The sequence below is a fragment of the Girardinichthys multiradiatus genome, chromosome 2, assembly GCF_021462225.1.
Source record: "Girardinichthys multiradiatus isolate DD_20200921_A chromosome 2, DD_fGirMul_XY1, whole genome shotgun sequence".
NCBI lineage: Eukaryota > Metazoa > Chordata > Actinopteri > Cyprinodontiformes > Goodeidae > Girardinichthys > Girardinichthys multiradiatus.
Window position 1 is genome coordinate 22,786,477 of NC_061795.1, and position 13,434 is coordinate 22,799,910.

Sequence of the window (13,434 nt, forward strand, 5' to 3'; positions counted from 1 at the left end):
CCCCTGTAATAAAGTTAATGTAGGTCAAGCTGTAACCAAATAGTAAAAGAACCTCTAAGAGAGACCTCTGCTCATTTTTATTTGGTTCAATCATTTCAGGTAAGAATAATTTGCTTCCAGATATTACAGGTCCTTCTCAAAATATTAGCATATTGTGATAAAGTTCATTATTTTCCATAATATCATGATGAAAATTTAACATTCATATATTTTAGATTCATTGCACACTAACTGAAATATTTCAGGTCTTTCATTGTCTTAACACAGATGATTTTGGCATACAGCTCATGAAAACCCAAAATTCCTATCTCACAAAATTAACATATTTCATCCGACCAATAAAAAAAAAGTGTTTTTAATACAAAAAACGTCAACCTTCAAATAATCGTGTACAGTTATGCACTCAATACTTGGTCGGGAATCCTTTTGCAGAAATGACTGCTTCAATGCGGCGTGGCATGGAGGCAATCAGCCTGTGGCACTGCTGAGGTCTTATGGAGGCCCAGGATGCTTCGATAGCGGCCTTTAGCTCATCCAGAGTGTTGGGTCTTGAGTCTCTCAACGTTCTCTTCACAAAATCCCACAGATTCTCTATGGGGTTCAGGTCAGGAGAGTTGGCAGGCCAATTGAGCACAGTGATACCATGGTCAGTAAACCATTTACCAGTGGTTTTGGCACTGTGAGCAGGTGCCAGGTCGTGCTGAAAAACGAAATCTTCATCTGCATAAAGCTTTTCAGCAGATGGAAGCATGAAGTGCTCCAAAATCTCCTGATAGCTAGCTGCATTGACCCTGCCCTTGATAAAACACAGTGGACCAACACCAGCAGCTGACACGGCACCCCAGACCATCACTGACTGTGGGTACTTGACACTGGACTTCTGGCATTTTGGCATTTCCTTCTCCCCAGTCTTCCTCCAGACTCTGGCACCTTGATTTCCGAATGACATGCAGAATTTGCTTTCATCTGAAAAAAGTACTTTGGACCACTGAGCAACAGTCCAGTGCTGCTTCTCTGTAGCCCAGGTCAGGCGCTTCTGCCGCTGTTTCTGGTTCAAAAGTGGCTTGACCTGGGGAATGCGGCACCTGTAGCCCATTTCCTGCACACGCCTGTGCACGGTGGCTCTGGATGTTTCTACTCCAGACTCAGTCCACTGCTTCCGCAGGTCCCCCAAGGTCTGGAATCGGCCCTTCTCCACAATCTTCCTCAGGGTCCGGTCACCTCTTCTCGTTGTGCAGCGTTTTCTGCCACACTTTTTCCTTCCCACAGACTTCCCACTGAGGTGCCTTGATACACCACTCTGGGAACAGCCTATTCGTTCAGAAATTTCTTTCTGTGTCTTACCCTCTTGCTTGAGGGTGTCAATAGTGGCCTTCTGGACAGCAGTCAGGTCGGCAGTCTTACCCATGATTGGGGTTTTGAGTGATGAACCAGGCTGGGAGTTTTAAAGGCCTCAGGAATCTTTTGCAGGTGTTTAGAGTTAACTCGTTGATTCAGATGATTAGGTTCATAGCTCGTTTAGAGACCCTTTTAATGATATGCTAATTTTGTGAGATAGGAATTTTGGGTTTTCATGAGCTGTATGCCAAAATCATCCGTATTAAGACAATAAAAGACCTGAAATATTTCAGTTAGTGTGCAATGAATCTAAAATATATGAATGTTAAATTTTCATCATGACATTATGGAAAATAATGAACTTTATCACAATATGCTAATATTTTGAGAAGGACCTGTATAGTTTGAAAATATTTAACAATGATATTTTAATTTTAAAAATGAAACATTAAGATGGCTGAAAGGAAACTTGCATCTTAAAGTGAAGCCTGTTGGGAATCTAAATGTACCTTAGTAGAAAATCCGGGGGGAGTACAAATAGTGGCACACAAGTAATATTTAACGTTCGCTGAAGTTAAAGGCAAAACTGTGCATGTGATTTGCAAGTTATGTCCAGGAACAAAGAAATTATCCACATCTGTGACCTGTAACTCCAACCTTATGAAGCATCTCGCATCATCTCACCCTTCCACAACACTTGTGGCTAACAGCCCGTGCCCTGCTGCGGCCAGCGGGACCTCCAACAATCCTAACCCAAACACAGAAGGCTTGATTTGTCTGGTCCGCAGCTTGTAACATCATTTTAGATTCTAAAAAGTAACTGATTTGTTGCTTTGCCTATTAACTAGTTACTTTGATAGTGCAGTAACTGAGTTACTAACTCAGTTACTTTTTGGGAGAAGTAACTAGCAACTATAACTAGTTATTTTTTTGAAAGTAACATTCCCAACACTGCTTAGGAGCATGAAAACTACTTTTTAATGAGGAAAAATTGGTTTTGATCGAATTCAGAGACTTAATAAATTGTAAAAGATTAATTTGGAGTTTGTCTATTGGGATATACATGACAAAGAACAGGAGTCTGTGGCTGCCCGATGCTGAAACAAGCCACCATTAGTCAGACGTTTTCTTGTTGTAAGAGTCAGTCAGTCAGTCAGTCAGTCAGTCATTTTCTACCGCTTATTCCATAGTGGGTCACGGGGGAGCTGGTGCCTATCTCCAGCAGTCTATGGGAGAGAGGCAGGGTACACCCTGGACAGGCGTAGTAAGAGTCTACCTTTAAAATACTCCTCTGCTCATCCCTTAATAATGCGCTGTCATTGCTTGACCTAATTTTCCTTTTTCTCACCAGAGTTGAAATGATGACGAAGAACAACTGGCTGTCTGTGATAGACATATTTAAAAACAGCCCACTGGTGATAAACTCTTGTCTAGGACTGATCCAAATCTGTTTGGAGAAAATAGTGGAAGTGGAGTTTGAATGCCCTTGTGATTCTAGCTGGAACAAAGAATATGCTTTGTTAGTGTTCATTGTTCCACCTCTAGTCTTTCTGCTGCTGTCTTCTGCTATATGCCATTGTAAATCATTGAAATCAAGCTGTAAAGGTTTAAGCAACAGCCTTGTTCCAGCCATGATGTGGCTAATAATAGTGTTTATTAATGGTCAGTATTATGCCTGTTTAATGACCAACTGGTCAGGAAGCTATGAAATGATCAACAACGCTGCACCTCAGAAATGGTGTAAACCCGAAGACTCATCCAAGGAGTCGTTGGCCAAGACCCGACGGTGGTATTCTAGATCTCAGGTAAGCAGCAACGGAAAGTATCTAACGTTCTGTACAAATCAGGAATTCTGATGACCATATTGTGCTTATATGACACATCATTTTACATTTGTTTCTTTCTCCTGTCCTTTTCTTTTTTTTACCCATTTGTTTCAGTACACTGGATTCTGAATGGGACTGGGGCTGACGTTATTTTACCTGATGTGTTTGTTCTGCTGGTGGTGCTCATCAAGCTCTCAACCAAAAAAAGATGATCAAGGAACTCTTGGAATGATACCAATCAGTGATGTAAATGAAACTGTCAGGATTGAACTTAACTAAAAATAAGATCAAAACCGTTTTCAAAACACAAACAAATATTACATGCACTGGTTGGAGTATATTTGGAAAAGCAACAAACAGCCTGTCTTAGAGTCCAACAGTTCCAAGATTTGTTACCTATACAAAATGTATTTTAATGTTTTGATTTACAATGAAAGAATGTCTGCTTTACGTAGCATGGTAAACCTTATTGTGTACTTTTAAATGTTTGTACCTTATATGATCTGCTAATTATAACATACCACCCAACCAAAGTAGAAATATTTTATTCGTTTTAAGGTATTTGTTGAAAGTGCCTTTTTTAACTAGAATAGGTCGGCCTCTTTTGCTCGTGTTTTGGATTCTAGCATGAAGATCAGCTGTATTTGAGGTCTGATTTTTATTTTTTGTATAAACATGTGTAATCTTTCCATTGCTTTTCCGTTTCTGCTTTAAACGTTTTAAGCGTTTACTCCCAAGTACACTTGGGAGTGGTTCTGGTGCTGGCAAAGCTGACAATTTAAGGTTGGTCCCAAGTTTTAGTTTCATCTCCTGTTATGTTTCTCCTTTTCCATCTTAGATTTACCATAACTTAGAAAGTTCACTCTGCAAAAAAAACAAAAAACGTTTTATTTAGTAATTTGTAGTTTGATTATGACTGATTTGTGTTAGTTTTTCTTTTTGTTTCTTTTTTTACTCATTAGTGAGTAAATATGAGCTCAATTAAGAAACCAGATTCTTTATTCTATTAGAGATTTGCTCTCATCAATGCTTCCATTTTTACTTAAATGTTGATCAGTCTTTGCCATGATTTTATACATTTAAAATCCTGACAAATGCTCAGAAAGCTGTTGTTTCAGATCAAACAGAGGAAATGGAACTAAATTCAATTTTTAGACAAAATTTATTGTTGCCCACCATGCAACTTACTGCCCCCCTTCTGTCCTCCCATTCTTTGGAACGGTTTACATAAGCAGGGTTGTCTGGGCAGAAAAAATTTCAGGACCAAAAAAATTCTAAATATTGTTTATGGTATTTTGCTTTTTGTGTGGTGCTAAAATCTAAACCATTTGGGTGCTAGAATACCTGCTGATATAGCGTCCATTGAGACTGAGTGCTAACAGGCCTCTAAGCCTTTTCATTTGTTTAGGTTGTGTTTTAAAGTTACAACAAACTTCACTTCAATGAGTGGTTTAAACACATATCAAAAGTAACACATTGCCGGCACTCATACGCACACACAACATTGGCATTTATGGTAGTTAAAGGTACCTTTGTGACTCTTTTTGAAACTTTAGGAATCAATTGTCCAAAAGCAAATAATTATTTAAAATATAATTTTGTTAAAATTCTGTTTTTATTAACCCTTCTGATAGGCACTGGTTGGTTAAACACATACATATTGTTGTATTAATTAGTTTAAAACTAAATTAACCTCATCCCAAATTCCTAAAGACAAACTGTCATATCATTCCATCATTTTCTTGGTTATGGTTTATTCCCTGTTCCTTTTTTTTTCTAGTTTATTAGTTTTCCTTATTCTTTCATTTTTCCTTAGTTGTTTTAGACCCCCTTTAAACGACAACAATCCATTGTAAATGGGATTTTTGTTCTGTTTCTGTTAACACACTCAAACTGCCCATGAGTCAGGGCTTCCCTGTAAGAACGATTCCATTTTTCCCGTCTACACGACAACGGAGACCAGGACCTTTTTAAACCATTACATTCTGGAACCTGTTGTCAAATTGTGCCATTTTTAGAGAAAACGTGTGCTGCTGTAGAAACGCAACATTGTTTAAAGGGGGCTTTAGTTTATTGTTACTAGCCTGGCTAAATAGTTTGTTGACTGAAATATCTTTCCTTGGAGTTGGATTATTTTTCTTAATAAATTCTCATATTTTGGAAAGTTGTTCTTGTTTATTCTTTATGTGTACAGGTCTTGCAGTTGTCAGTTTAGTGGTGAGATGCACTATGTAGTGTGTTGACTAGACCCAAGCATGGTAAGGAACTGCCGGTGGGTAGAAAGAAGCACACAGTTTGATCTAGTAACACCCAGACCGCAAAATGTGGATTCATGAAGCAGTTAGTGTTATAACGGGCAGAAAACACAACCGGGATGGTGGAGCGAAGGAGAAATCAACACTTATGGAGCCATGAGGAGATGGCAGGTTGATGGTGAGAAGATCTCAGAGACCGTGAAATGAAGAACGACGTCTAAGCAGAGAACAGATGTGTGGATTTTCCGTTTAAAGGTATGGAGTGAGAACACTGTCAAAAAGTCATATGCATGATTCTAACCATTTGTATTCGTATTTGTAAGTCAATAATACTGTTGTAATATATGAGTCTGAGAAATTGTGTGGGTTACGATTGTTTTTATTTGAGTATGAATCTGAAAGCTGCGAGTGCAAAGTCTTGAGAATACAACTCTAATTTCTACAACTAGGAAGTCTTCACTGCTGTGGACCTGAATTCAAGTTTAGAGATATGAGTACAAAAATGTTGACGTCATAGGGGGGACCAAACACAACATGCTCCAAAGTCAAAGATGACTGACAACACAAAATCACAGGTAAAGCGAATAACGTGTGTATCCAGTATTTAATATCACGTATTTATTAAACCTACTTCACTCTCAAGTTTCATATTAGGACTTATAAAAATCCTAATAAATTTGGTTATTACACAACAGTACCATTCAGTGATGGTGGGGGGTGGTGGGGTCATGTTTCTATCAATAACAGAAATCTATTTAAAACATAACACTCAATATAAACACCATATAACAGTTATGAAACCACCACTCTGTTCATGTATATATCTATATATTTATCTTATCTTTCCATTTGTATCTATTTCTCTCTGTCTGTCCTCATCTTTTTAGTTATCTCCATCTTTTAATCTTTATTTATCTCTCTGTCTTCACCTATCTATATCTATTAGTGCAGGGCAAGTCTTTCAATTTGTCAGTATCAGTATTAATTGCTATTTGCAAAATGCAGTAATTAACACAAAAGTTGTGTTTTGTGGACTTACTTTAAAAGTACTTCTATATGAACAAGTGTAAAAACATTTGGTTTGCAAACAGTTCAAACAAATAAGGTGCTCATTAACTGCAATATTCTAAATTTATTCTAAAAACACATTTATTATGGTTTTATAGTTACTCGGATGTTTAAATAAAAAACTGAAGAAGCAACCACAGCAAATGAATAAAGGACTAAGTCTGAAGATTGAGGCACTTTATAGTCTCTAATATTCAGTTTGAGTTAATTTGTTCACGTTCTCCTGATGCACATGTGTTTAATGTGTAAATGACAGAGAGTAGGAGCTGGATTTTATTTGGAAATCCTGCTGCTGTCTCTGTCAGGACCATTCAAAAGACTGGCTGTTCATACAACTTTTTCTATTCAAATAAAGATGTGATTTATTTGAAATGCAGGCCAGGTTTTGGACATAAACCACAGCGGTTGATTTCTCTTTTCCTCCCAGCTCTTGCGCTCTCCACCTTTATTTAAAAATGAATGTAAAAAAAACAAAAAACTTGACTGTCGAAGGAAGAGAGGTGTCATTTTCTAAAATGAATTACAAATATGTTATTCAAATTTTTTGACGTGTCGTGCTTTATTTACCACTAGCAGAAAAAAAGCCTCAAAGCAACATGCTTCAACCTCTGGGCTAACCGTAGCAACTGGTCATACTCAACTTCTTTCTTCCTCCAAGCACGGCAAGCTGAAATGATGTCACAGAGCTTGATTTTGTTCACATCTTCTGACAGCACTTTCTACTAGGCCTCTCTGAGACTGCAAATGGTTAATATACAAATATGATTTAATCAGGGGACATAATTTCTCATATTTTATAGGAACCAAATGGTTCAAACAGAGATCAGATCCACAGATATTGGAAATAAGGTGTAAAATATAGTGTTCAGAAATGGTATGTTTACAAAGCAGAAGAAGGAAGGGATGAAATGAGGGTACAAATTGGCAAAAAGGATGTATTTCCATACACTGGAATAAATGCCCAGAAGTAAACGTAAGTAGTAGAACAAGTAAGAAACTAAATCAATGCAAGTTGGCCCCAATTGAATTTTGTGTTCTTTTCAATCTATTCCCTTGTTTTATCAGTCTTGCTTCTGCTTTCCCACAGATGTGGTACATCACACCTGCTTCATGTTTGTTTTACATTCCCTTAACAACAAACCTTTCAAAGCACTTTTGCATTTGTCAAAATAAGGTGAGATCTTTCCATGTAATCCATGCAGCAATCATTAACTGCTCACAGTTAAATCAATAAAAAGTAAAATAGGTATATTTTTGTGTAATCCATGCAACAATTATTAAATACACAGTTGAAGCAATGGAGAGTGAAACAAAAATATTCTCACATTCCTGGACTGAGAGACTGGAGAGGCCTGTATGGAGTCATGTAGTAACTGTCTTATCTTTTGCAGAAGTATAAACAACAAGTGTAACCAAAGAAATTAAGTATGATGATTTTCTATTTTCTACAAGTATTAAATGAAATGAGTGATCTTTGTTTATCAAGTTAAACACATGATTGAAATATGACTGAGAACTGTTGATTAAAATAAAACATTAAGGTTCAGAGATTCTGAATCAGCTATATATGAAAAAGACACCGTATTGATGAGAGCGGTTGAGATCCAGCCGTCAATTTCATCACCCTGATTACTCTCCACCTCCTCCGGTGAAGGCTGAGGGGCAGGTATCGGGTCTGGAGTTTGTGCAGAGGGTGAGTAGCTGATGGTTGCCTCGTCCTCCACGACCACCCTCTTGTCTTCAGGTTGGATATCTGTGTGTACAGACTCAGCCACGCATAGCGGTGAATAGAGGTCGGGAGAAGGCGGATGATACGATCTGAGGTTGTATCCTGTAGGTGTGCCTGGACTGAATAGGGACTCAGAGAGCTGCGACGATGAGGTGGCTGATGAGTAGAGGTCTGGAGAAGGTGGATGATACGGCCCGGTGTTGAAGCTTTCATCATGCTCAGGAGAGAAGACGGTCTCTTCTTGCTGGTTGTAGAGGTCCCAGTATGGTGTTTTCCTGTACGCTCCATACATTCTCAAGGTCTGCTACCCGCTGTTGTGAAGAAATATCTGTGAGCTCGCAGTTAGACCCTGATATATAGCGCAGGAAGGGGGAGAGTCCTCAAGAAGGGTGGTGGTTCCTCAAAAGAGGGTGGGCTTTAGATCCACAACAGGGAACGTCAGCATTCTTTTCACTGACATAACATCAATCCAGCAGCGTGAGTTTCAGAAAAGGTTGGAAAGACGCTGTCCAATTTCATTCATCTTCTCAACACTGTCTTGAATACACTGCAGTTCTGATTGAAAGCCTCCAACACAAACAGATCTGAGGGGATCGTCTGGTTGTTCTTGCATTTGCTTGCCTGAAAAGACCAGCGGCCATTTGCTGTGGTTTTTGACCCCCACACTGCACTAAAGAGAGGTTCTCTCACAGCTATTTCAACATCAGAAGGACACATTCTCATCCTTTTTGCTGGTCGAGGAGAGCTTTCATCTTCATCCTCCCTCTTGTACACTGAGACTGATTCAGGGTTATCGTTAAGGTATGGGATTGCCAGCCGTAACGCAGCCCAGTCGTTGTGGTTGAGAGTACACAGAGCCAATGATCCATTAAATACCTCGTCTTGATCCAATTTATACAGGCAGAGCTCTCCTATTTCGTACATGAAAATATACCCCCAGCTACCGCTCAGTCCACATGGTTCCAACGACCACTCTTCCTGCAGAGTGTCGAACGGAGGCCTTTGTACCTTGCATAGGTAATATGTTGATTTCTTTGGGGCATCCAATTCACGGCGCGTATGCCTGTAGACGGTTACTGGGGTTTCACACAGAAGAGACGTACGTCTTAGCTGACCTGAGGCCTGTTTTTCATCCATTGCTGTTGGTGAAGTTGGATCATCATCTGCAGAGTATGATACAATAGGAATTCCGATTGGTATCTCAGATGAGGAAATAGATGATGTAGATGGTTGCTCATCATCTCGGCACACCTTGCTTTTCTCCCCGGTTTGATGAAAAACTCTCTTAACTCTAACCATTGTTCAACGAGTGTTCTTTTCCAGCGAATGCTGCAGGTAAATTGCAGCGTTTTCTGCTAGTATTTAAAACAAACACTGAAGCACACCCCTCAGTTTTTTAATTCGTTGATTCTAGATTCGCCCCCTAATGACGACAACCGATCAGCGTGCATGGTAACACCCCTTGGTCACAACCCCCCCGAGACACCTCAGCAACAGTGCAGACGTGTTAATTCAATAAACAGTGGATGTGAATTGTCAGAGACAATGCTCAAGACTTTGGGCCAGGAAGGACCACAGTCCTCTTAATTACTTTGACTATTGTCGGTGTGAAGACTTTGTCTGAGACAATATGCAAGAAACAGCTGCCGATGTCTGAGGTATGATCACCTATTCAATAAACAGTGGATGTGTATTGACTGAGACAATGCTCAACACTTTGGGCCAGGAAGGAGCACGGTCGTCTTAATTACTTTGACTAAAGTCAGTGTGAAGACTTTGTCTGAGACAATACACAAGAAACAGCTGTGGATGTCTGCCTTAATTCAATAAACAGTGACATGTTTGAGGACTTTATAACTTTTATTTATTTTTTTTTCAGTTTCTTGTGACGTTTTACATAGACCACACATACAGGTTACAACCTCGTGGGATGAGGAGAAAACTGTTTTCTCTAAATCCTCAATAACTATTGCTCTAAGATGAAAAAAGAAAAGCTTAAGGTAGCTAAAAATTAAAAAGTATTTTAGCTGTAGAATCCATTTCTAATTTGAAAACAGCATACTGAGTACTCATAAAATTTTAGATAATTCCATGTTTGGCTTACTTTTTAAGTATTTTTTCAGTTCATTTGTTTCTGTTTTTAGATCATCTCTACAAGTTGCTGGTGCAGATTAGATTACTCAAACATTTGAGCAGAGGAAGAAAGGTTCTATATCTAGTTTTTGTCTTTCTTGTTTTTTAGATGTAAAAACATCCATCTAAATAACCCCTGCGTTAAAACAAAATGAATTTAGAATTCTGTCAGGTTCTCTCTTTTTATCAGAATTTTTGTGACGTGCCTGCATTAACCTGAGTGACCTTTAATTTTATCAGAATTTTGTGTGACGTGCCTGCATTAACCTGAGTGACCTTTAAAGTGGAGAAACTACATGTTTTTTTGTTTTTTTTAAATGTAAAAACATCTAAAAACATACAATTAGAAAGATTCGCTTCCTTGTGATGACAACATCCAGTTAATGACAATATCCGGTTACACCACCGGAAGTCCCTCCCTAGGATGTCCTGCCACCGGAAGTCCCGCCCACCTGTCAAAATTTTCACACCTTGTTTGATTGAAGGATGTACATTTACTCTCTCTGGTTACTGCTAATTAGTTTCACTTATTCCCTCAATTCCCTGCAGCCTGGTCCACACTTGTTACATGTTTCCTCTGATTACCTGCCTCCCTGTGTCATTGGTCCACACTCCACTTCCCTCAGTTTATAAGCTATCTAGTTTTCATTGTTCCCCGCTGGTTCCTCATGTTAACAACCCTAGTAATCTTCCCGAGTTTCTCCTAGTGGTTTGTTTTCTGTTCGCCTCCTGAACTTGGCTATTCGGATTATTCTGTTTCTAAGTCAGTCTTCATTTACATTAAAAACTTCATCTACTCACCATGCGGCCTCCTCGCAAAGTTCTGCATCCCCATCCAGCCTCCAAACCCACAATTCTGACAGCTTAGCCAGTGTGTGTTTTTCCAAAGCATATAATCCGAGCTTCACGGAGCGGAGCCGCAGCACTCTGGGATACTGCGCCGAAAGCGTTGGAGGGGAAAGCGTGCTGGCGCGCTGGTAAAACTCCGCAAAAGAGGACTTCGCACACCACTGCCTTCAATCCATCTGGCAAATGTCCGCTCTCTAAGTAACAAGATGGACGAGCTGCTTCTTCTCACCAGTAAAAACACGGACCTCCGCAGATCAGCGGTTCTCTGCTTCACCGAGACATGGCTGAGTGAAAACATCCCCGGATTGTGCACTGCTGATGCCGGACTTCCAGCTGTTCAGAGCGGTTCGCAGCGCGGAGCTATCGGGGAAGAAGCGAGGAGGCGGAATCTGCTTTTATATAAACGAAGGTTGGTGCAGAGACATAAAAGTGCTGGGGAAAATATGTAGTCTTGATCTGGAGGCATTTTATATGAACTGTAAACCGTTGTATTCACTGAGAGAGTTTTCCTCGTTTATAATATTTGGCTCATATTTTCCACCGCATGGCTGCACTTCTGCCACTGAAAAACATCTCGCTGAGCTGATTACAGACGTGGAGAAAAAACACAGACTTTTTCATCATAATACTGGGAGATTTTAACAGAGCAAACCTCTCCAATGAACTCCCCAAATACAGACAGTGTATTAAGTGTCCCACCAGAGACAAAAACACAATGGACCATTGTTACACAGCTTTAAAGGACTCATATCATGCTGTTACTAGGGCTGCTCTGGGACTTTCGGACCATTGTCTTATCCAACTCATCCCAACCTACAGGCAGAAATTAAGAGCTTCCAAACCCGTGGTTCACACTGTTAAGAAGTGGACTGAGGAATCAAAGCAGATGCTACAGGCCTGCTTTGAATGCACAGACTGGACTGTTTTTGAAACCTCAGCCACTGACTCAAACCAACTAACTGATGTGGTGACATCATACATCAGTTTCTGTGAGGACATGTGTGTGCAGATCAAGACATTCTGCACCTTTGGGAACAACAAGCCATGGTTTACTCCACATCTCAGGAACCAGTGCAGGGATAAGGAAGAAGCTCACAGCAGTGTAGATTGGGCGCGGTACAGGCAGGCCAGGAACAGACTAACAAAGGAGATTAAAGCAGCCAAGAGAAGCTACAGTGAGAACCTTAAGAACAGTCTTTCTACTGGTGATACTTCAGCTGTATGGACCGGTCTGAGAAACCTGACTGCCTACAGGAGCCCCCCCACCCATCCTGAACAGAATCCTCGCCTGCAAACCGTCTGAATGGCTTCTACTGCAGACATGACAGGAAGTTGTTCATACCTCAAAACATCTCCTCCACATCCCATTCAGGAACACATTCAACCCGTAAAACAACCAACCCCCTACCTTCAGATACTCTGCCTGCACTAAAAATCTCCGAGGAAGATGTAAATAGGCTCCTCCAGCGCTTGAAAACAAAGAAAGCTGGAGGACCTGATAACGTCTCCCCATCATGTCTGAAAGTCTGTGCAAATCAACTCGCCCCGATCTTCACCTGGATCTTCAACAAGTCACTGGAGACGTGTGAGGTCCCCTCCTGCCTCAAACGATCCACCATCATCCCGGTTCCCAAGAGACCCACCATCGTAGGATTAAATGACTATAGGCCTGTAGCCCTGACATCTGTGGTCATGAAATTCTTTGAGCGGCTGGTGTTGAAGCACCTGAAAGACATCACAGACCCCCTGCTGGACCCCTGCAGTTTGCTTACCGAGCAAACAGGTCGGCAGATGATGCTGTTAACTTAGGTCTACACTTCATCCTGCAACACCTCGACCACCCAGGGACGTACGCCAGGATCCTGTTTGTAGACTTCAGCTCGGCCTCAACACCATCATACCAGACATCCTCCACCAGAAGCTCACCCAGCTCAACGTCCCAACCTCCACCTGTCAGTTGATCAACAGCTTCCTGACAGACCGACAGCAGCAGGTGAGACTGGGGAGCATCTTCTCCCGCAGCAGATCAAGACGTACTGGTGGCCCCCAGGGGTGTGTTCTATCCTCACTCCTCTTTTCCTTGTACACAAATGACTGCACCTCATCAGACTCGTCCGGGAAACTCCTGAAGTTTGCAGACGACACCACTGTCATTGGACTGATCCAGGACGGTGATGAGTCTACATACAGACAGCAGGTGGATCGGCTGGTACACTGATGTAGTCAGAACTACCTT

At 40.7% G+C, this 13,434-nt stretch overlaps 2 long non-coding RNA genes across 2 annotated transcripts in view; both read left to right on the forward strand.

Annotated features, from left to right (window-relative positions):
• The first annotated feature begins 3,085 nt into the window (after positions 1 to 3,085).
• Positions 3,086 to 3,362, forward strand: LOC124882544. The gene is made up of 2 exons (XR_007041932.1): positions 3,086 to 3,143; positions 3,279 to 3,362. It is a non-coding gene; the product is annotated as an uncharacterized LOC124882544 (long non-coding RNA).
• Positions 3,363 to 5,442: 2,080 nt separating this feature from the next.
• Positions 5,443 to 13,434, forward strand: part of LOC124860192 — a 31,521-nt gene continuing 23,529 nt past the window's right edge. The window contains exons 1-2 of the long non-coding RNA XR_007036293.1: positions 5,443 to 5,674; positions 5,869 to 5,994. This is a non-coding gene — a long non-coding RNA (uncharacterized LOC124860192). The remainder of the gene's footprint in view (positions 5,675 to 5,868; positions 5,995 to 13,434) is intronic.